Genomic DNA, 22,933 nt, shown 5'->3' with positions numbered 1-22,933 from the left:
AGGTTTGGTATTAGAAGCATTGAGATATCACATCTCATGCTATAGGAAGGGTCTCGGGATTGGAATGGGAAGGAGTTGGATATCACATCTCATGCTATAGGAAGGGTCTCAGGTTGGAATGGAAAGGAGTTGGATATCACATCTCATGCTATAGGAAGGGTCTCATGTTTGAAATGGGAGGAGTTGGATATCACATCTCATGTTATAGGAAGGGTCTCAGGCTTGGTATTAGAAGCATTGAGATAGCACATCTCATGTTATAGGAAGGGTCTCAGGTTTGGTATTAGAAGCATTGAGATATAACATCTCATGTTATAGCAAGAGTCTCTGATTTGGAAAGGGAAAGAGTTGGATATCATATCTCATGGTATAGGAAGGGTCTCAGGTTTGGAATGGGAAGGAGTTTGATATCACATCTCATGCTATAGGAAGGGAATCAGGTTTGGAATGGGAAGGAGTTTGATATCACATCTCATGCTATAAGAAGGGTCTCAGGTTTGGATTGGGAAGGAGTTGGATATCACATTTCATGCTATAGGAAGGGTCTCATGTTTGGTATAAGAAGCATTGAGATATCATATCTCATGCTATAAGAAGGGTCTCAGGTTTGGAATGAGAAGTAGTTGGATATCACATTTCATGCGATAGGAAGGGTGTCAGGTTTGGAATGGGAAGGAGTTGGATATCACATCTCATGCTATAAGAAGGGTCTCTTGATTGGAATGGGAAGGAGTTGGATATAACATCTCATGCTATAGAAAGGGTCTCAGGTTTGGAATGGGAAGGAGTTGGATATCACATTTCATGCTATAGGAAGGGTCTCAGTTTTGGAATGGGAAGGAGTTGGATATCACATACCATGCTATAGGAAGGTTCTCAGGTTTGGTATTAGAAGCATTGAGATATCACATCTCATGCTATAGGAAGGGTCTCAGGCTTGGAATGGGAAGGAGTTCGATATCACATGTCATGTTATAGAAAGGTTCTCAGGTTTGGTATTAGAAGCACTGAGATATCACATCTCATGCTATAGGAAGGGTCTCGGGGTTGGAATGGGAAGGAGTTGGATATCACATCCCATGATACAAGAAGGGTCTCAGGATTGGAATGGGAATTCGTTGGATATCACATCTCATGCTATAGGAAGGGTCTCAGGATTGGGATGGGAAGGAGTTAGATATTGCATCTCATGCTATAGGAAGGTTCTCAGGTTTGGTATTAGAAGCATTGAGATATCACATCTCATGCTATAGGAAGGGTCTCAGGATTGGAATGGGAAGGAGCTGGATATCACATCTCATGCTATAGGAAGGGTCTTAGGTTTGGAATGGGAAGGAGTTGGACATCACATACCATGCTATAGGAAGGTTCTCAGGTTTGATATTAGAAGCAGTGAGATATCACATCTCATGCTATATGAAGGGTCTCAGGCTTGGAATGGGAAGTACTTCGATATCACATCTCATGTTATAGGAAGGTTCTCAGGTTTGGTATTAGAAGCACTGAGATATCACATCTCATGGTACAGGATGCATCTCAGGTTAGGAATGGCAAGGAGTCAGATATCACATCTCATGCTACAGGTAGGATTTCAGGTTTGTTGTGGGAAGGAGTTGGATACCACATCTGATTCTTTAGTAAGGGTCCCAGGTTTGGAATGGGAAGGAGTTGGATATAACATTTCATGCTATAGGAAGGGTCTCAGGTTTGGTATTAGAAGCATTGAGATTTCACATCTCATGCTACAGGAAGGGTCTTTGGTTTTGAATGGGAAGGAGTTGGATAGCACATCTCATGCTATAGGAAGGGTCTCAGGTTTGGAATGGGAAGGAGTTTGATATCACATCTCATGCTATAGGAAGGGTCTCAGGTTTGGAATGGGAAGGAGTTGGATATCACATCTCATGCTATAAGAAGGGTATCAGGATTGGAATGGGAAGGAGTTGGATATAACATCTCATGCTATAGGAAGGGTCTCAGGTTTGGAATGGGAAGGAGTTGGATATCTCATTTCATGCTATAGGAAGGGTCTCAGGTTTGGTATTAGAAGCATTGAGATTTCACATCTCATGCTATAGGAAGGGTCTCAGTTTTGGAATGAGAAGGAGTTGGATATCAATCTCATGTTATAGGAAGGGTCTCAGGTTTGGTATTAGAAGCATTGAGATATCACATCGCATGCTATAGGAAGGGTCTCAGGATTGGAATGGGTAGGAGTTGGATATCACATCTCATGCTATAGGAAGGGTCTCAGGTTTGGTATTAGAAGCATTGAGATATCACATCTCATGCTATAGGAAGGGTCTCGGGATTGGAATGGGAAGGAGTTGGATATCACATCTCATGCTATAGGAAGGGTCTCAGGTTGGAATGGAAAGGAGTAGGATATCACATGTCATGCTATAGGAAGGGTCTCATGTTTGGAATGGGAGGAGTTGGATATCACATCTCATGTTATAGGAAGAGTCTCAGGTTTGGTATTAGAAGCATTGAGATAACACATCTCATGTTATAGGAAGGGTCTCAGGTTTGGTATTAGAAGCATTGAGATATAACATCTCATGTTATAGGAAGGGTCTCTGGTTTGGAAAGGGAAAGAGTTGGATATCATATCTCATGGAATAGGAAGGGTCTCAGGTTTGGAATGGGAAGGAGTTTGATATCACATCTCATGCTATAGCAAGGGAATCAGGTTTGGAATGGGAAGGAGTTTGATATCACATCTCATGCTATAAGAAGGGTCTCAGGTTTGGATTGGGAAGGAGTTGGATATCACATTTCATGCTATAGGAAGGGTCTCAGGTTTGGTATAAGAAGCATTGAGATATCATATCTCATGCTATAAGAAGGGTCTCAGGTTTGGAATGAGAAGTAGTTGGATATCACATTTCATGCGATAGGAAGGGTGTCAGGTATGGAATGGGAAGGAGTTGGATATCACATTTCATGCTATAGTATGGGTCTCAGGTTTGGTATTAGAAGCATTGAGATATCACATCTCATGCTACAGGAAGGGTCTTTGGTTTTGAATGGGAAGGAGTTGGATAGCACATCTCATGCTATAGGAAGGGTCTCGGGTTTGGAATAGGAAGGAGTTTGATATCACATCTCATGCTATAGGAAGGGTCTCAGGTTTGGAATGGGAAGGAGTTGGATATCACATCTCATGCTATAAGAAGGGCATCAGGATTGAAATGGGAAGGAGTTGGATATAACATCTCATGCTATAGGAAGGGTCTCAGGTTTGGAATGGGAAGGAGTTGGATATCTCATTTCATGCTATAGGAAGGGTCTCAGGTTTGGTATTAGAAGCATTGAGATTTCACATCTCATGCTATAGGAAGGGTCTCAGTTTTGGAATGGGAAGGAGTTGGATATCAATCTCATGTTATAGGAAGGGTCTCAGGTTTGGTATTAGAAGCATTGAGATATCACATCGCATGCTATAGGAAGGGTCTCAGGATTGGAATGGGTAGGAGTTGGATATCACATCCCATGCTATAGGAAGGGTCTCAGGTTTGGTATTAGAAGCATTGAGATATCAAATCTCATGCTATAGGAAGGGTCTCGGGATTGGAATGGGAAGGAGTTGGATATCACATCTCATGCTATAGGAAGGGTCTCAGGTTGGAATGGAAAGGAGTTGGATATTATATCTCATGCTATAGGAAGGGTCTCATGTTTGGAATGGGAGGAGTTGGATATCACATCTCATGTTATAGGAAGGGTCTCAGGTTTGGTATTAGAAGCATTGAGATAACACATCTCATGCTACAGGTAGGATTTCAGGTTTGTTGTGGGAAGGAGTTGGATACCACATCTGATTCTTTAGTAAGGGTCTCAGGTTTGGAATGGGAAGGAGTTGGATATAACAGTTCATGCTATAGGAAGGGTCTCAGGTTTGGTATTAGACGCATTGAGATTTCACATCTCATGCTATAGGAAGGGTCTCAGGATTGGAATGGGAAGGAGTTGGATATAATATCTCATGCTATAGGAAGGATCTCAGGTTTGGAATGGGAAGGAGTTGGATATCACATTTCATGCTATAGGATGGGTCTCAGGTTTGGTATTAGAAGCATTGAGATATCACATCTCATGCTACAGGAAGGTTCTTTGGTTTTGAATGGGAAGGAGTTGGATAGCACATCTCATGCTATAGGAAGGGTCTCAGGTTTGGAATAGGAAGGAGTAGTTTGATATCACATCTCATGCTATAGGAAGGGTCTCAGGTTTGGAATGGGAAGGAGTTGGATATCACATCTCATGCTATAAGAAGGGCATCAGGATTGGAATGGGAAGGAGTTGGATATAACATCTCATGCTATAGGAAGGGTCTCAGGTTTGGAATGGGAAGGAGTTGGATATCTCATTTCATGCTATAGGAAGGGTCTCAGGTTTGGTATTAGACGCATTGAGATTTCACATCTCATGCTATAGGAAGGGTCTCAGTTTTGGAATGGGAAGGAGTTGGATATCAATCTCATGTTATAGGAAGGGTCTCAGGTTTGGTATTAGAAGCATTGAGATATCACATCGCATGCTATAGGAAGGGTCTCAGGATTGGAATGGGTAGGAGTTGGATATCACATCCCATGCTATAGGAAGGGTCTCAGGTTTGGTATTAGAAGCATTGAGATATCACATCGCATGCTATAGGAAGGGTCTCGGGATTGGAATGGGAAGGAGTTGGATATCACATCTCATGCTATAGGAAGGGTCTCAGGTTGGAATGGAAAGGAGTTGGATATCACATCTCATGCTATAGGAAGGGTCTCATGTTTGGAATGGGAGGAGTTGGATATCACATCTCATGTTATAGGAAGGGTCTCAGGTTTGGTATTAGAAGCATTGAGATAACACATCTCATGTTATAGGAAGGGTCTCAGGTTTGGTATTAGAAGCATTGAGATATAACATCTCATGTTATAGGAAGGGTCTCTGGTTTGGAAAGGGAAAGAGTTGGATATCATATCTCATGGTATAGGAAGGGTCTCAGGTTTGGAATGGGAAGGCGTTTGATATCACATCTCATGCTATAGGAAGGGAGTCAGGTTTGGAATGGGAAGGAGTTTGATATCACATCTCATGCTATAAGAAGGGTCTCAGGTTTGGATTGGGAAGGAGTTGGATATCACATTTCATGCTATAGGAAGGGTCTCAGGTTTGGTATAAGAAGCATTGAGATATCATATCTCATGCTATAAGAAGGGTCTCAGGTTTGGAATGAGAAGTAGTTGGATATCACATTTAATGCGATAGGAAGGGTGTCAGGTTTGGAATGGGAAGGAGTTGGATATCAAATGTCATGCTATAAGAAGGGTCTCAGGATTGTAATGGGAAGGAGTTGGATATAACATCTCATGCTATAGGAAGGGTCTCAGGTTTGGAATGGGAAGGAGTTGGATATCACATTTCATGCTATAGGAAGGGTCTCAGTTTTGGAATGGGAAGGAGTTGGATATCACATACCATGCTATAGGAAGGTTCTCAGGTTTGGTATTAGAAGCATTGAGATATCACATCTCATGCTATATTAAGGGTCTCAGGCTTGGAATGGGAAGGAGTTCGATATCACATGTCATGATATAGAAAGGTTCTCAGGTTTGGTATTAGAAGCACTGAGATATCACATCTCATGGTACAGGATGCATCTCAGGTTAGGATTGGCAAGGAGTCAGATATCAAATCTCATGCTACAGGTAGGATCTCAGGTTTGTTGTGGGAAGGAGTTGGATACCACATCTGATGCTTTAGGAAGGGTCTCAGGTTTGGAATCTGAAGGAGTTAGATATCACATCTCATGCTATAGGAAGGGTCTCAGGTTTGGTATTAGAAGAATTGAGATATCAAATCTCATGATATAGGAAGGGTCTCAGGTTTGGAATGGGAAGGAGTTGGATATCACATCTCATGTTATAGGAAGGGTCTCAGGTTTGGTATTAGAAGCATTGAGATATCACATTTTATGCTACAGGAAGGGTCTCTGGTTTGGAAAGGGAAGGAGTTGGATATCACATCTCATGCTATAGGAAGGGTATCAGGTTTGGAATGGGAAGGAGTTTGATATCACATCTCATGCTATAATAAGGGTCTCAGGTTTGGAATGGGAAGGAGTTGGTTATCACATTTCATGCTATAGGATGGTCTCAGGTTTGGTATTAGAAGCACTGAGATATCACATCTCATGTTATAGGAAGGGTCTCAGGATTGGAATGGGAAGGAGTTGGATATCACATCTCATGCTATAGGAAGGGTCTCAGGTTTGGTATTAGAAGTATTGAGATATCACATCTCATGCTATAGGAAGGGTCTCAGGATTGGAGTGGGAAGGAGTTGAATATCACATCTCATGCTATAGGAAGGGTCTCAGGTTGGAATGGGAAGGAGTTGAATATCACATCTCATGCTATAGGAAGGGTCTCAGGATTGGAATGGGTAGGAGTTGGATATCACATCTCATGCTATAGGAAGGGTCTCAGGTTTGGTATTAGAAGCATTGAGATATCACATCTCATGCTATAGGAAGGGTCTCGGGATTGGAATGGGAAGGAGTTGGATATCACATCTCATGCTATAGGAAGGGTCTCAGGTTGGAATGGAAAGGAGTTGGATATCACATCTCATGCTATAGGAAGGGTTTCATGTTTGAAATGGGAGGAGTTGGATATCACATCTCATGTTATAGGAAGGGTCTCAGGTTTGGTATTAGAAGCATTGAGATAACACATCTCATGTTATAGGAAGGGTCTCAGGTTTGGTATTAGAAGCATTGAGATATAACATCTCATGTTATAGCAAGGGTCTCTGATTTGGAAAGGGAAAGAGTTGGATATCATATCTCATGGTATAGGAAGGGTCTCAGGTTTGGAATGGGAAGGAGTTTGATATCACATCTCATGCTATAGGAAGGGAATCAGGTTTGGAATGGGAAGGAGTTTTATATCACATCTCATGCTATAAGAAGGGTATCAGGTTTGGATTGGGAAGGAGTTGGATATCACATTTCATGCTATAGGAAGGGTCTCAGGTTTGGTATAAGAAGCATTGAGATATCATATCTCATGCTATAAGAAGGGTCTCAGGTTTGGAATGAGAAGTAGTTGGATATCACATTTCATGCGATGGGAAGGGTGTCAGGTTTGGAATGGGAAGGAGTTGGATATCACATCTCATGCTATAAGAAGGGTCTCTTGATTGGAATGGGAAGGAGTTGGATATAACATCTCATGCTATAGAAAGGGTCTCAGGTTTGGAATGGGAAGGAGTTGGATATCACATTTCATGCTATAGGAAGGGTCTCAGTTTTGGAATGGGAAGGAGTTGGATATCACATACCATGCTATAGGAAGGTTCTCAGGTTTGGTATTAGAAGCATTGAGATATCACATCTCATGCTATAGGAAGGGTCTCAGGCTTGGAATGGGAAGGAGTTCGATATCACATGTCATGTTATAGAAAGGTTCCCAGGTTTGGTATTAGAAGCACTGAGATATCACATCTCATGCTATAGGAAGGGTCTCGGGGTTGGAATGGGAAGGAGTTGGATATCACATCCCATGATACAAGAAGGGTCTCAGGATTGGAATGGGAATTCGTTGGATATCACATCTCATGCTATAGGAAGGGTCTCAGGATTGGGATGGGAAGGAGTTAGATATTGCATCTCATGCTATAGGAAGGGTCTCAGGTTTGGTATTAGAAGCATTGAGATATCACATCTCATGCTATAGGAAGGGTCTCAGGATTGGAATGGGAAGGAGCTGGATATCACATCTCATGCTATAGGAAGGGTCTTAGGTTTGGAATGGGAAGGAGTTGGACATCACATACCATGCTATAGGAAGGTTCTCAGGTTTGATATTAGAAGCAGTGAGATATCACATCTCATGCTATATGAAGGGTCTCAGGCTTGGAATGGGAAGTACTTCGATATCACATCTCATGTTATAGGAAGGTTCTCAGGTTTGGTATTAGAAGCACTGAGATATCACATCTCATGGTACAGGATGCATCTCAGGTTAGGAATGGCAAGGAGTCAGATATCACATCTCATGCTACAGGTAGGATTTCAGGTTTGTTGTGGGAAGGAGTTGGATACCACATCTGATTCTTTAGTAAGGGTCCCAGGTTTGGAATGGGAAGGAGTTGGATATAACATTTCATGCTATAGGAAGGGTCTCAGGTTTGGTATTAGAAGCATTGAGATTTCACATCTCATGCTATAGGAAGGGTCTCAGGATTGGAATGGGAAGGAGTTGGATATAATATCTCATGCTATAGGAAGGATCTCAGGTTTGGAATGGGAAGGAGTTGGATATCACATTTCATGCTATAGGATGGGTCTCAGGTTTGGTATTAGAAGCATTGAGATATCACATCTCATGCTACAGGAAGGGTCTTTGGTTTTGAATGGGAAGGAGTTGGATAGCACATCTCATGCTATAGGAAGGGTCTCAGGTTTGGAATGGGAAGGAGTTTGATATCACATCTCATGCTATAGGAAGGGTCTCAGGTTTGGAATGGGAAGGAGTTGGATATCACATCTCATGCTATAAGAAGGGTATCAGGATTGGAATGGGAAGGAGTTGGATATAACATCCCATGCTATAGGAAGGGTCTCAGGTTTGGAATGGGAAGGAGTTGGATATCTCATTTCATGCTATAGGAAGGGTCTTAGGTTTGGTATTAGAAGCATTGAGATTTCACATCTCATGCTATAGGAAGGGTCTCAGTTTTGGAATGAGAAGGAGTTGGATATCAATCTCATGTTATAGGAAGGGTCTCAGGTTTGGTATTAGAAGCATTGAGATATCACATCGCATGCTATAGGAAGGGTCTCAGGTTTGGTATTAGAAGCATTGAGATATCACATCTCATGCTATAGGAAGGGTCTCGGGATTGGAATGGGAAGGAGTTGGTTATCACATCTCATGCTATAGGAAGGGTCTCGGGATTGGAATGGAAAGGAGTAGGATATCACATGTCATGCTATAGGAAGGGTCTCATGTTTGGAATGGGAGGAGTTGGATATCACATCTCATGTTATTGGAAGGGTCTCAGGTTTGGTATTAGAAGCATTGAGATAACACATCTCATGTTATACGAAGGGTCTCAGGTTTGGTATTAGAAGCATTGAGATATAACATCTCATGTTATAGGAAGGGTCTCTGGTTTGGAAAGGGAAAGAGTTGGATATCATATCTCATGGTATAGGAAGGGTCTCAGGTTTGGAATGGGAAGGAGTTTGATATCACATCTCATGCTATAGCAAGGGAATCAGGTTTGGAACGGGAAGGAGTTTGATATCACATCTCATGCTATAAGAAGGGTCTCAGGTTTGGATTGGGAAGGAGTTGGATATCACATTTCATGCTATAGGAAGGGTCTCAGGTTTGGTATAAGAAGCATTGAGATATCATATCTCATGCTATAAGAAGGGTCTCAGGTTTGGAATGAGAAGTAGTTGGATATCACATTTCATGCGATAGGAAGGGTGTCAGGTTTGGAATGGGAAGGAGTTGGATATCACATCTCATGCTATAAAAAGGGTCTCAGGATTGGAATGGGAAGGAGTTGGATATAACATCTCATGCTATAGGAAGGGTCTCAGGTTTGGAATGAGAAGGAGTTGGATATCACATTTCATGCTATAGGAAGGGTCTCAGTTTTGGAATGGGAAGGAGTTGGATATCACATACCATGCTATAGGAAGGTTCTCAGGTTTGGCATTAGAAGCATTGAGATATCACATCTCATGCTATAGGAAGGGTCTCAGGCTTGGAATGGGAAGGAGTTTGATATCACATGTCATGTTATAGAAAGGTTCTCAGGTTTGGTATTAGAAGCACTGAGATATCACATCTCATGCTATAGGAAGGGTCTCAGGGTTGGAATGGGAAGGAGTTGGATATCACATCCCATGCTACAAGAAGGGTCTCAGGATTGGAATGGGAATTCGTTGGATATCACATCTCATGCTATAGGAAGGGTCTCAGGATTGGAATGGGAACGAGTTAGATATTGCATCTCATGCTATAGGAAGGGTCTCAGGTTTGGTATTAGAAGCATTGAGATATCACATCTCATGCTATAGGAAGGGTCTTCAGGATTGGAATGGGAAGGAGCTGGATATCACATCTCATGCTATAGGAAGGGTCTCAGGTTTGGAATGGGAAGGAGTTGGACATCACATACCATGCTATAGGAAGGTTCTCAGGTTTGGTATTAGAAGCAGTGAGATATCACATCTCATGCTATATGAAGGGTCTCAGGCTTGGAATGGGAAGTACTTCGATATCACATCTCATGTTATAGGAAGGTTCTCAGGTTTGGTATTAGAAGCACTGAGATATCACATCTCATGGTACAGGATGCATCTCAGGTTAGGAATGGCAAGGAGTCAGATATCACATCTCATGCTACAGGTAGGATTTCAGGTTTGTTGTGGGAAGGAGTTGGATACCACATCTGATTCTTTAGTAAGGGTCTCAGGTTTGGAATGGTAAGGAGTTGGATATAACATTTCATGCTATAGGAAGGGTCTCAGGTTTGGTATTAGACGCATTGAGATTTCACATCTCATGCTATAGGAAGGGTCTCAGGATTGGAATGGGAAGGAGTTGGATATAATATCTCATGCTATAGGAAGGATCTCAGGTTTGGAATGGGAAGTACTTCGATATCACATCTCATGTTATAGGAAGGTTCTCAGGTTTGGTATTAGAAGCACTGAGATATCACATCTCATGGTAAAAGGATGCATCTCAGGTTAGGAATGGCAAGGAGTCAGATATCACATCTCATGCTACAGGTAGGATTTCAGGTTTGTTGAGAGAAGGAGTTGGATACCACATCTGATTCTTTAGTTAGGGTCTCAGGTTTGGAATGGTAAGGAGTTGGATATAACATTTCATGCTATAGGAAGGGTCTCAGGTTTGGTATTAGACGCATTGAGATTTCACATCTCATGCTATAGGAAGGGTCTCAGGATTGGAATGGGAAGGAGTTGGATATAATATCTCATGCTATAGGAAGGATCTCAGGTTTGGAATGGGAAGGAGTTGGATATCACATTTCATGCTATAGGAAGGGTCGCTGCTTTGGAAAGGGAAAGAGTTGGATATCATATCTCATGGTATAGGAAGGGTCTCAGGTTTTGAATGGGAAGGAGTTTGATATCACATCTCATGCTATAGGAAGGGTCTCAGGTTTGGAATGGGAAGGAGTTTGATATCACATCTCATGCTATAGGAAGGGTCTCAGGTTTGGAATGGGAAGGAGTTGGATATCACATCTCATGCTATAAGAAGGGTATCAGGATTGGAATGGGAAGGAGTTGGATATAACATCTCATGCTATAGGAAGGGTCTCAGGTTTGGAATGGGAAGGAGTTGGATATCTCATTTCATGCTATAGGAAGGGTCTCAGGTTTCGTATTAGAAGCATTGAGATTTCACATCTCATGCTATAGGAAGGGTCTCAGTTTTGGAATGGGAAGGAGTTGGATATCAATCTCATGTTATAGGAAGGGTCTCAGGTTTGGTATTAGAAGCATTGAGATATCACATCGCATGCTATAGGAAGGGTCTCAGGATTGGAATGGGTAGGAGTTGGATATCACATCTCATGCTATAGGAAGGGTCTCAGGTTTGGTATTAGAAGCATTGAGATATCACATCTCATGCTATAGGAAGGGTCTCGGGATTGGAATGGGAAGGAGTTGGATATCACATCTCATGCTATAGGAAGGGTCTCAGGTTGGAATGGAAAGGAGTTGGATATCACATCTCATGCTATAGGAAGGGTCTCATGTTTGGAATGGGAGGAGTTGGATATCACATCTCATGTTATAGGAAGGGTCTCAGGTTTGGTATTAGAAGCATTGGGATATAACATCTGATGTTATAGGAAGGGTCTCTGGTTTGGAAAGGGAAAGAGTTGGATATCATATCTCATGGTATAGGAAGGGTCTCAGGTTTGGAATGGGAAGGAGTTTGATATCACATCTCATGCTATAGGAAGGGAATCAGGTTTGGAATGGGAAGGAGTTTGATATCACATCTCATGCTATAAGAAGGGTCTCAGGTTTGGATTGGGAAGGAGTTGGATATCACATCTCATGCTATAGGAAGGGTCTCAGGTTTGGAACGAGAAGTAGTTGGATATCACATTTCATGCGATAGGAAGGGTGTCAGGTTTGGAATGGGAAGGAGTTGGATATCACATCTCATGCTATAGGAAGGGTCTCAGGTTTGGAATGGGAAGGAGTTGGATATCACATTTCATGCTATAGGAAGGGTCTCAGTTTTGGAATGGGAAGAAGTTGGATATCACATACCATGCTATAGGAAGGTTCTCAGGTTTGGCATTAGAAGCATTGAGATATCACATCTCATGCTATAGGAAGGGTCTCAGGCTTGGAATGGGAAGGAGTTCGATATCACATGTCATGTTATAGAAAGGTTCTCAGGTTTGGTATTAGAAGCACTGAGATATCACATCTCATGCTATAGGAAGGGTCTCGGGGTTGGAATGGGAAGGAGTTGGATATCACATCCCATGCTACAAGAAGGGTCTCAGGATTGGAATGGGAATTCGTTGGATATCACATCTCATGCTATAGGAAGGGCCTCAGGATTGGAATGGGAAGGAGTTAGATATTGCATCTCATGCTATAGGAAGGGTCTCAGGTTTGGTATTAGAAGCAATGAGATATCACATCTCATGCTATAGGAAGGGTCTCAGGATTGGAATGGGAAGGAGCTGGATATCACATCTCATGCTATAGGAAGGGTCTCAGGTTTGGAATGGGAAGGAGTTGGACATCACATACCATGCTATAGGAAGGTTCTCAGGTTTGGTATTAGAAGCAGTGAGATATCACATCTCATGCTATATGAAGGGTCTCAGGCTTGGAATGGGAAGTACTTCGATATCAAATCTCATGTTATAGGAAGGTTCTCAGGTTTGGTATTAGAAGCACTGAGATATCACATCTCATGGTACAGGATGCATCTCAGGTTAGGAATGGCAAGGAGTCAGATATCACATCTCATGCTACAGGTAGGATTTCAGGTTTGTTGTGGGAAGGAGTTGGATACCACATCTGATTCTTTAGTAAGGGTCTCAGGTTTGGAATGGTAAGGAGTTGGATATAACAGTTCATGCTATAGGAAGGGTCTCAGGTTTGGTATTAGACGCATTGAGATTTCACATCTCATGCTATAGGAAGGGTCTCAGGATTGGTATTAGAAGCATTGAGATATCACATCGCATGCTATAGGAAGGGTCTCAGGATTGGAATGGGTAGGAGTACGATATCACATCTCATGCTATAGGAAGGGTCTCAGGTTTGGTATTAGAAGCATTGAGATATCACATCTCATGTTATAGGAAGGGTCTCTGGTTTGGAAAGGGAAAGAGTTGGATATCATATCTCATGGTATAGGAAGGGTCTCAGGTTTGGAATGGGAAGGAGTTTGATATCACATCTCATGCTACAGGAAGGGTCTCAGTTTTGGAATGGGAAGGAGTTGGATATCAATCTCATGTTATAGGAAGGGTCTCAGGTTTGGTATTTAGAAGCATTGAGATATCACATCGCATGCTATAGGAAGGGTCTCAGGATTGGAATGGGAAGGAGTTGGATATAATATCTCATGCTATAGGAAGGATCTCAGGTTTGGAATGGGAAGGAGTTGGATATAACATCTCATGCTATAGGAAGGGTCTCAGGTTTGGAATGGGAAGGAGTTGGATATCTCATTTCATGCTATAGGAAGGGTCTCAGGTTTGGTATTAGAAGCATTGAGATTTCACATCTCATGCTATAGGAAGGGTCTCAGTTTTGGAATGGGAAGGAGTTGGATATCAATCTCATGTTTTAGGAAGGGTCTCAGGTTTGGTATTAGAAGCATTGAGATAACACATCTCATGTTATAGGAAGGGTCTCAGGTTTGGTATTAGAAGCATTGAGATATAACATCTCATGTTATAGGAAGGGTCTCTAGTTTGGAAAGGGAAAGAGTTGGATATCATATCTCATGGTATAGGAAGGGTCTCAGGTTTGGAATGGGAAGGAGTTTGATATCACATCTCATGCTATAGGAAGGGTCTCAGTTTTGGAATGGGAAGGAGTTTAATATCAATCTCATGTTACAGGAAGGGTCTCAGGTTTGGTATTAGAAGCATTGAGATATCACATCGCATGCTATAGGAAGGGTCTCAGGATTGGAATGGGTAGGAGTTGGATATCACATCTCATGCTATAGGAAGGGTCTCAGGTTTGGTATTAGAAGCATTGAGATATCACATCTCATGCTATAGGAAGGGTCTCGGGATTGGAATGGGAAGGAGTTGGATATCACATCTCATGCTATAGGAAGGGTCTCAGGTTGGAATGGAAAGGAGTTGGATATCACATCTCATGCTATAGGAAGGGTCTCATGTTTGGAATGGGAGGAGTTGGATATCACATCTCATGTTATAGGAAGGGTCTCAGGTTTGGTATTAGAAGCATTGAGATAACACATCTCATGTTATAGGAAGGGTCTCTGGTTTGGAAAGGGAAAGAGTTGGATATCATATCTCATGGTATAGGAAGGGTCTCAGGTTTGGAATGGGAAGGAGTTTGATATCACATCTCATGCTATAGGAAGGGAATCAGGTTTGGAATGGGAAGGAGTTTGATATCACATCTCATGCTATAAGAAGGGTCTCAGGTTTGGATTGGGAAGGAGTTGGATATCACATTTCATGCTATAGGAAGGGTCTCAGGTTTGGTATAAGAAGCATTGAGATATCATATCTCATGCTATAAGAAGGGTCTCAGGTTTGGAATGAGAAGTAGTTGGATATCACATTTCATGCAATAGGAAGGGTGTCAGGTTTGGAATGGGAAGGAGTTGGATATCACATCTCATGCTATAAAAAGGGTCTCAGGATTGGAATGGGAAGGAGTTGGATATAACATCTCATGCTATAGGAAGGGTCTCAGGTTTGGAATGGGTAGGAGTTGGATATCACATTTCATGCTATAGGAAGGGTCTCAGTTTTGGAATGGGAAGGAGTTGGATATCACATACCATGCTATAGGAAGGTTCTCAGGTTTGGTATTAGAAGCATTGAGATATCACATCTCATGCTATAGGAAGGGTCTCAGGCTTGGAATGGGAAGGAGTTTGATATCACATGTCATGTTATAGAAAGGTTCTCAGGTTTGGTATTAGAAGCACTGAGATATCACATCTCATGCTATAGGAAGGGTCTCGGGGTTGGAATGGGAAGGAGTTGGATATCACATCCCATGCTACAAGAAGGGTCTCAGGATTGGAATGGGAATTCGTTGGATATCACATCTCATGCTATAGGAAGGGTCTCAGGATTGGAATGGGAAGGAGTTAGATATTGCATCTCATGCTATAGGAAGGGTCTCAGGTTTGGTATTAGAAGCATTGAGATATCACATCTCATGCTATAGGAAGGGTCTCGGGATTGGAATGGGAAGGAGCTGGATATCACATCTCATGCTATAGGAAGGGTCTCAGGTTTGGAATGGGAAGGAGTTGGATATAACATCTCATGCTATAGGAAGGGTCTCAGTTTTGGAATGGGAAGTAGTTGGATATCAATCTCATGTTATAGGAAGGGTCTCAGGTTTGGTATTAGAAGCATTGAGATATCACATCGCATGCTATAAGAAGGGTCTCAGGATTGGAATGGGAAGGAGTTGGATATCAATCTCATGTTATAGGAAGGTTCTCAGGTTTGGTATTAGAAGCAGTGAGATATCACATCTCATGCTATATGAAGGGTCTCAGGCTTGGAATGGGACGTACTTTCGATATCACATCTCATGTTATAGGAAGGTTCTCAGGTTTGGTATTAGAAGCACTGAGATATCACATCTCATGGTACAGGATGCATCTCAGGTTAGGAATGGCAAGGAGTCAGATATCACATCTCATGCTACAGGTAGGATCTCAGGTTTGTTGTGGGAAGGAGTTGGATACCACATCTAATTCTTTAGTAAAGGTCTCAGGTTTGGAATGGGAAGGAGTTGTATATAACAATTCATGCTATAGGAAGGGTCTCAGGTTTGGTATTAGAAGCATTGAGATTTCACATCTCATGCTATAGGAAGGGTCTCAGGATTGGAATGGGAAGGAGTTGGATATAATATCTCATGCTATAGGAAGGATCTCAGGTTTGGAATGGGAAGGAGTTGGATATCACATTTCATGCTATAGGATGGGTCTCAGGTTTGGTATTAGAAGCATTGAGATATCACATCTCATGCTACAGGAAGGGTCTTTGGTTTTGAATGGGAAGGAGTTGGATAGCACATCTCATGCTATAGGAAGGGTCTCAGGTTTGGAATGGGAAGGAGTTTGATATCACATCTCATGCTATAGGAAGGGTCTCAGGTTTGGAATTCAAAGGAGTTGGATATCACATCTCATGCTATAAGAAGGGTATCAGGATTGGAATGGGAAGGAGTTGGATATAACATCTCATGCTATAGGAAGGGTCTCAGTTTTGGAATGGGAAGGAGTTGGATATCAATCTCATGTTATAGGAAGGGTCTCAGGTTTGGTATTAGAAGCATTGAGATATCACATCGCATGCTATAGGAAGGGTCTCAGGATTGGAATGGGAAGGAGTTGGATATCAAACTCATGTTATAGGAAGGTTCTCAGGTTTGGTATTAGGAGCAGTGAGATATCACATCTCATGCTATATGAAGGGTCTCAGGCTTGGAATGGGACGTACTTCGATATCACATCTCATGTTATAGGAAGGTTCTCAAGTTTGGTATTAGAAGCACTGAGATATCACATCTCATGGTACAGGATGCATCTCAGGTTAGGAATGGCAAGGAGTCAGATATCACATCTCATGCTACAGGTAGGATCTCAGGTTTGTTGTGGGAAGGAGTTGGATACCACATATGATTCTTTAGTAAGGGTCTCAGGTTTGGAATGGCAAGGAGTTGGATATAACATTTCATGCTATAGGAAGGGTCTCAGGTTTGGTATTAGAAGCATTGAGATTTCACATCTCATGCTATAGGAAGGGTCTCAGGATTGGAATGGGAAGGAGTTGGATATAATATCTCATGCTATAGGAAGGATCTCAGGTTTGGAATGGGAAGGAGTTGGATATCACATTTCATGCTATAGGATGGGTCTCAGGTTTGGTATTAGAAGCATTGAGATATCACATCTCATGCTACAGGAAGGGTCTTTGGTTTTGAATGGGAAGGAGTTGGATAGCACATCTCATGCTATAGGAAGGGTCACAGGTTTGGAATGGGAAGGAGTTTGATATCACATCTCATGCTATAGGAAGGGTCTCAGGTTTGGAATGGAAAGGAGTTGGATATCACATCTCATGCTATAAGAAGGGTATCAGGATTGGAATGGGAAGGAGTTGGATATAACATCTCATGCTATAGGAAGGGTCTCACGTTTGGAATGGGAAGGAGTTGGATATCACATCTCATGCTATAGGAAGGGTCTCAGGTTTGGTATTAGAAGTATTGAGATATCACATCTCATACTATAGGAAGAGTCTCAGGTTGAAATGGGAAGGAGTTGAATATCACATCTCATGCTATAGGAAGGGTCTCAGGTTTGGAAAGAGAAGGATTTGGATATCACATCTCATGGTATAGGAAGGGTCTCAGGTTTGGTATTAGAAGCATTGAGATATCACGTCTCATGTACAGGAAGGGTCTCAGGTTTGGAATGGGAATGAGTTTGATATCACATCTCATGCTATAGAAGGGTCTCAGGATTGGAATGGGAAGGATTGAATATCACATTTCATTCTATAGGTAGGGTCTCAGGTTTGGTATTAGAAGCATTGCGATATCACATCTCATGCTACAGGAAGGGTCTTTGGTTTGGAATGGGAAGGAGTTGGATAGCACATCTGATGGTATAGGAAGGGTCTCAGGTTTGGAATGGGAAGGAGTTTGATATCACATCTCATGCTATAGGAAGGGTCTCAGGTTTGGAATGGGAAGGAGTTGGATATCACATCTCATTCTATAAGAAGGGTCTCAGGATTGGAATGGGAAGGAGTTGGATATAACATCTCATGCTATAGGAAGGTTCTCAGGTTTGGAATGGGAAGGAGTTGGATATCACATTTCATGCTATAGGAAGGGTCTCCGGTTTGGTATTAGAAGCATTGAGATATCACATCTCATACTATAGGAAGGCTCTCAGGTTTGGAATGGGAAGGAGTTGGATATCGCATCTCATGCTGTAGCAAGGGTCTCAGGTTTGGTATTAGAAGTATTGAGATACCACATCTCATGCTATAGGAAGGGTCTAAGGATTGGAATGGGAAGGAGTTGGATATCACATCTCATGCTATAAGAAGGGTCTCAGGTTGGAATGGGAAGGAGTTGAATATCACATCTCATGCTATAGGAAGGGTCTCAGCTTTGGAATGAGAAGGATTTGGATATCACATCTCATGGTATAGGAAGGGTCTCAGGTTTGGTATTAGAAGCATTGAGATATCACATCTCATGCTGCAGAAAGGGTCTCAGGTTTGGAATGAGAAGGAGTTGGACATCACGTCTCATGGTATAGGAAGGGTCTCAGGTTTGGTATTAGAATCATTGAGATATCACATCTCATGCTATAGGAAGGGTCTCAGGTTTGGAATGGGAAGGAGTTGGATATCACATCTCATGTTATAGGAAGGTTCTCAGGTTTGGTATTAGAAGCATTGAGATATCACATCTCATGCTATAGGAAGGGTCTCAGGATTGGAATGGGAAGGAGTTGGATATCACATCTCATGCTGTAGGAAGGGTCTCAGGTTTGGTATTAGAAGCATTGAGATATCACATCTCATGCTATAGGAAGGGTCTCAGGCTTGGAATGGGAAGGAGTTTGATATCACATGTCATGTTATAGAAAGGTTCTCAGGTTTGGTATTAGAAGCACTGAGATATCACATCTCATGCTATAGGAAGGGTCTCAGGGTTGGAATGGGAAGGAGATGGATATCACATCCCATGCTACAAGAAGGGTCTCAGGATTGGAATGGGAATTCGTTGGATATCACATCTCATGCTATAGGAAGGGTCTCAGGATTGGAATGGGAAGGAGTTAGATATTGCATCTCATGCTATAGGAAGGGTCTCAGGTTTGGTATTAGAAGCATTGAGATATCACATCTCATGCTATAGGAAGGGTCTTCAGGATTGGAATGGGAAGGAGCTGGATATCACATCTCATGCTATAGGAAGGGTCTCAGGTTTGGAATGGGAAGGTGTTGGACATCACATACCATGCTATAGGAAGGTTCTCAGGTTTGGTATTAGAAGCAGTGAGATATCACATCTCATGCTATATGAAGGGTCTCAGGCTTGGAATGGGAAGTACTTCGATATCACATCTCATGTTATAGGAAGGTTCTCAGGTTTGGTATTAGAAGCACTGAGATATCACATCTCATGGTACAGGATGCATCTCAGGTTAGGAATGGCAAGGATTCAGATATCACATCTCATGCTACAGGTAGGATTTCAGGTTTGTTGTGGGAAGGAGTTGGATACCACATCTGATTCTTTAGTAAGGGTCTCAGGTTTGGAATGGTAAGGAGTTGGATATAACATTTCATGCTATAGGAAGGGTCTCAGGTTTGGTATTAGACGCATTGAGATTTCACATCTCATGCTATAGGAAGGGTCTCAGGATTGGAATGGGAAGGAGTTGGATATAATATCTCATGCTATAGGAAGGATCTCAGGTTTGGAATGGGAAGTACTTCGATATCACATCTCATGTTATAGGAAGGTTCTCAGGTTTGGTATTAGAAGCACTGAGATATCACATCTCATGGTACAGGATGCATCTCAGGTTAGGAATGGCAAGGAGTCAGATATCACATCTCATGCTACAGGTAGGATTTCAGGTTTGTTGAGAGAAGGAGTTGGATACCACATCTGATTCTTTAGTTAGGGTCTCAGGTTTGGAATGGTAAGGAGTTGGATATAACATTTCATGCTATAGGAAGGGTCTCAGGTTTGGTATTAGACGCATTGAGATTTCACATCTCATGCTATAGGAAGGGTCTCAGGATTGGAATGGGAAGGAGTTGTATATAATATCTCATGCTATAGGAAGGATCTCAGGTTTGGAATGGGAAGGAGTTGGATATCACATTTCATGCTATAGGAAGGGTCTCTGGTTTGGAAAGGGAAAGAGTTGGATATCATATCTCATGGTATAGGAAGGGTCTCAGGTTTTGAATGGGAAGGAGTATGATATCACATCTCATGCTATAGGAAGGGTCTCAGGTTTGGAATGGGAAGGAGTTTGATATCACATCTCATGCTATAGGAAGGGTCTCAGGTTTGGAATGGGAAGGAGTTGGATATCACATCTCATGCTATAAGAAGGGTATCAGGATTGGAATGGGAAGGAGTTGGATATAACATCTCATGCTATAGGAAGGGTCTCAGGTTTGGAATGGGAAGGAGTTGGATATCTCATTTCATGCTATAGGAAGGGTCTCAGGTTTCGTATTAGAAGCATTGAGATTTCACATCTCATGCTATAGGAAGGGTCTCAGTTTTGGAATGGGAAGGAGTTGGATATCAATCTCATGTTATAGGAAGGGTCTCAGGTTTGGTATTAGAAGCATTGAGATATCACATCGCATGCTATAGGAAGGGTCTCAGGATTGGAATGGGTAGGAGTTGGATATCACATCTCATGCTATAGGAAGGGTCTCAGGTTTGGTATTAGAAGCATTGCGATATCACATCTCATGCTATAGGAAGGGTCTCGGGATTGGAATGGGAAGGAGTTGATTATCACATCTCATGCTATAGGAAGGGTCTCAGGTTGGAATGGAAAGGAGTTGGATATCACATCTCATGCTATAGGAAGGGTCTCATGTTTGGAATGGGAGGAGTTGGATATCACATATCATGTTATAGGAAGGGTCTCAGGTTTGGTATTAGAAGCATTGAGATATAACATCTGATGTTATAGGACGGGTCTCTGGTTTGGAAAGGGAAAGAGTTGGATATCATATCTCATGGTATAGGAAGGGTCTCAGGTTTGGAATGGGAAGGAGTTTGATATCACATCTCATGCTATAGGAAGGGAATCAGGTTTAGAATGGGAAGGAGTTTGATATCACATCTCATGCTATAAGAAGGGTCTCAGGTTTGGATTGGGAAGGAGTTGGATATCACATCTCATGCTATAGGAAGGGTCTCAGGTTTGGAACGAGAAGTAGTTGGATATCACATTTCATGCGATAGGAAGGGTGTCAGGTTTGGAATGGGAAGGAGTTGGATATCACATCTCATGCTATAGGAAGGGTCTCAGGTTTGGAATGGGAAGGAGTTGGATATCACATTTCATGCTATAGGAAGGGTCTCAGTTTTGGAATGGGAAGGAGTTGGATATCACATACCATGTGTTAAGACGGATTTCTGAACTCTGTCCTGGCGGCGCAGAAGTTCAGAAGGCCAACCTAATTACTTGGAACAGGGTAACCTCTGGACAAGCCAGACCAATCAAGGCAGCGATCGCGGCGGTCAAGACTAGGTCTCAAGAGGGGTGAGGATGACTAAAAGCCCGCAATGAGCACACAAAGCAAGAGCGCTTACAAACTACTCCAAACAGGTGTTATATCAAAAATATAAACACATTTATTTTAAGGCCTTTAAAACAACGACCGTAGCGAGAAAATCACAATATCACAATATTAAACCAACACATACCAAATCAATACAATATATATACAAATACACAGTTGCAAGCGTTTAAAGCACGAAATATGTAGTCCACCTGAAAGGGAAGGAAAACAGGCAGTGCGATAACGCTTTAGACTTAGTTCGCCTTCAGAGGCACCTAACTAGATGGAAGTCCAAGCCCTGCGAAGAGTGGAGCCTTGTGCTCAAAGTAGCTGCACGCGCTGGTGCCAACGGGCAAAAGGAGAAGCTCTTCGGAGGAAGTCAGGCAGTTCGTGTTAGTGCACAGCAGAAGGAGAACAGGTTCCGCAACTCAAGCGCAGCCTCCACAGCGAGTAGAAGCAAAGCGCGAGTACGGACGAAAAGGGTGCTGTTTTTACACAGCGGGGAAAAGCAATGGGCTACTGCAGGAGGGCGACCAGATCCTAGCTATACTACTCACCGGTCCCCGAAGCAAGCAGACCCAGGCTTCTCCACGTTAGTTTCAGCAGCTGGCAGGTTCAGAAGAGCAGGGAACGCCTCGTAGTCGTGTAGATCAAAAAGACGTCCCAATCGACGAAACCGGCACAGTTTTGTTGCCGCAGCCGGGCAACGGAGCGGCCGTGCGTATCTGAGTCAAAAGTACACTCCTCCCTTCAGACCTGGGAACGCCAAGTGCACGAAGCGTGGGACAATGACAAGGACTCGAGATACGGCACAACCTGGCGGCGGTTACAGAGCAGAGCTCCCTTGTAAGCTGGTCAGTCAACTGGATGGCCCAGAGACGCTTCCGAAGGCTTACTTGGCAGGAGATGATGAAGATGCCGGGAATAGCTGTTCCTGCTATTCCAAAGGTCGAAGCACCAGTACAGGCCTTCTGGTTCGATCAAAGGAGGACAGTGGCTCACAGGACGACAGCAGTGCAAAGGAGGATTCCTTCAGCGGGTCACCAGCGATTCCTCGGTCCAGCCTCTTGGTTGCAGGATACTTGGCTCCTGTATTCCTTCGTTCGTGAGAACTCAGGAGATCGACATGGTAGTGGTGTTTCCAGCCCCCTCTTATCCACGGTTCCCTTCGCGCCAAAACGGAGGAGAGCCAATGGGAGATCCGCTCATCAAAACACATACCATACGTGGACCAATCACGGACCACGGTGGTCCCAGGCATTCACACCACCCTAGACTCTCTGGCACCCAGGATGTGTATTGGGACCAGACA

Source organism: Ambystoma mexicanum, unplaced genomic scaffold (genome assembly GCF_040938575.1).
Source record: "Ambystoma mexicanum isolate Mex_15411 unplaced genomic scaffold, UKY_AmexF1_1 Mex_scaf3, whole genome shotgun sequence".
NCBI classification, from domain to species: domain Eukaryota; kingdom Metazoa; phylum Chordata; class Amphibia; order Caudata; family Ambystomatidae; genus Ambystoma; species Ambystoma mexicanum.
Note: the sequence above shows the minus strand (reverse complement) of the source record.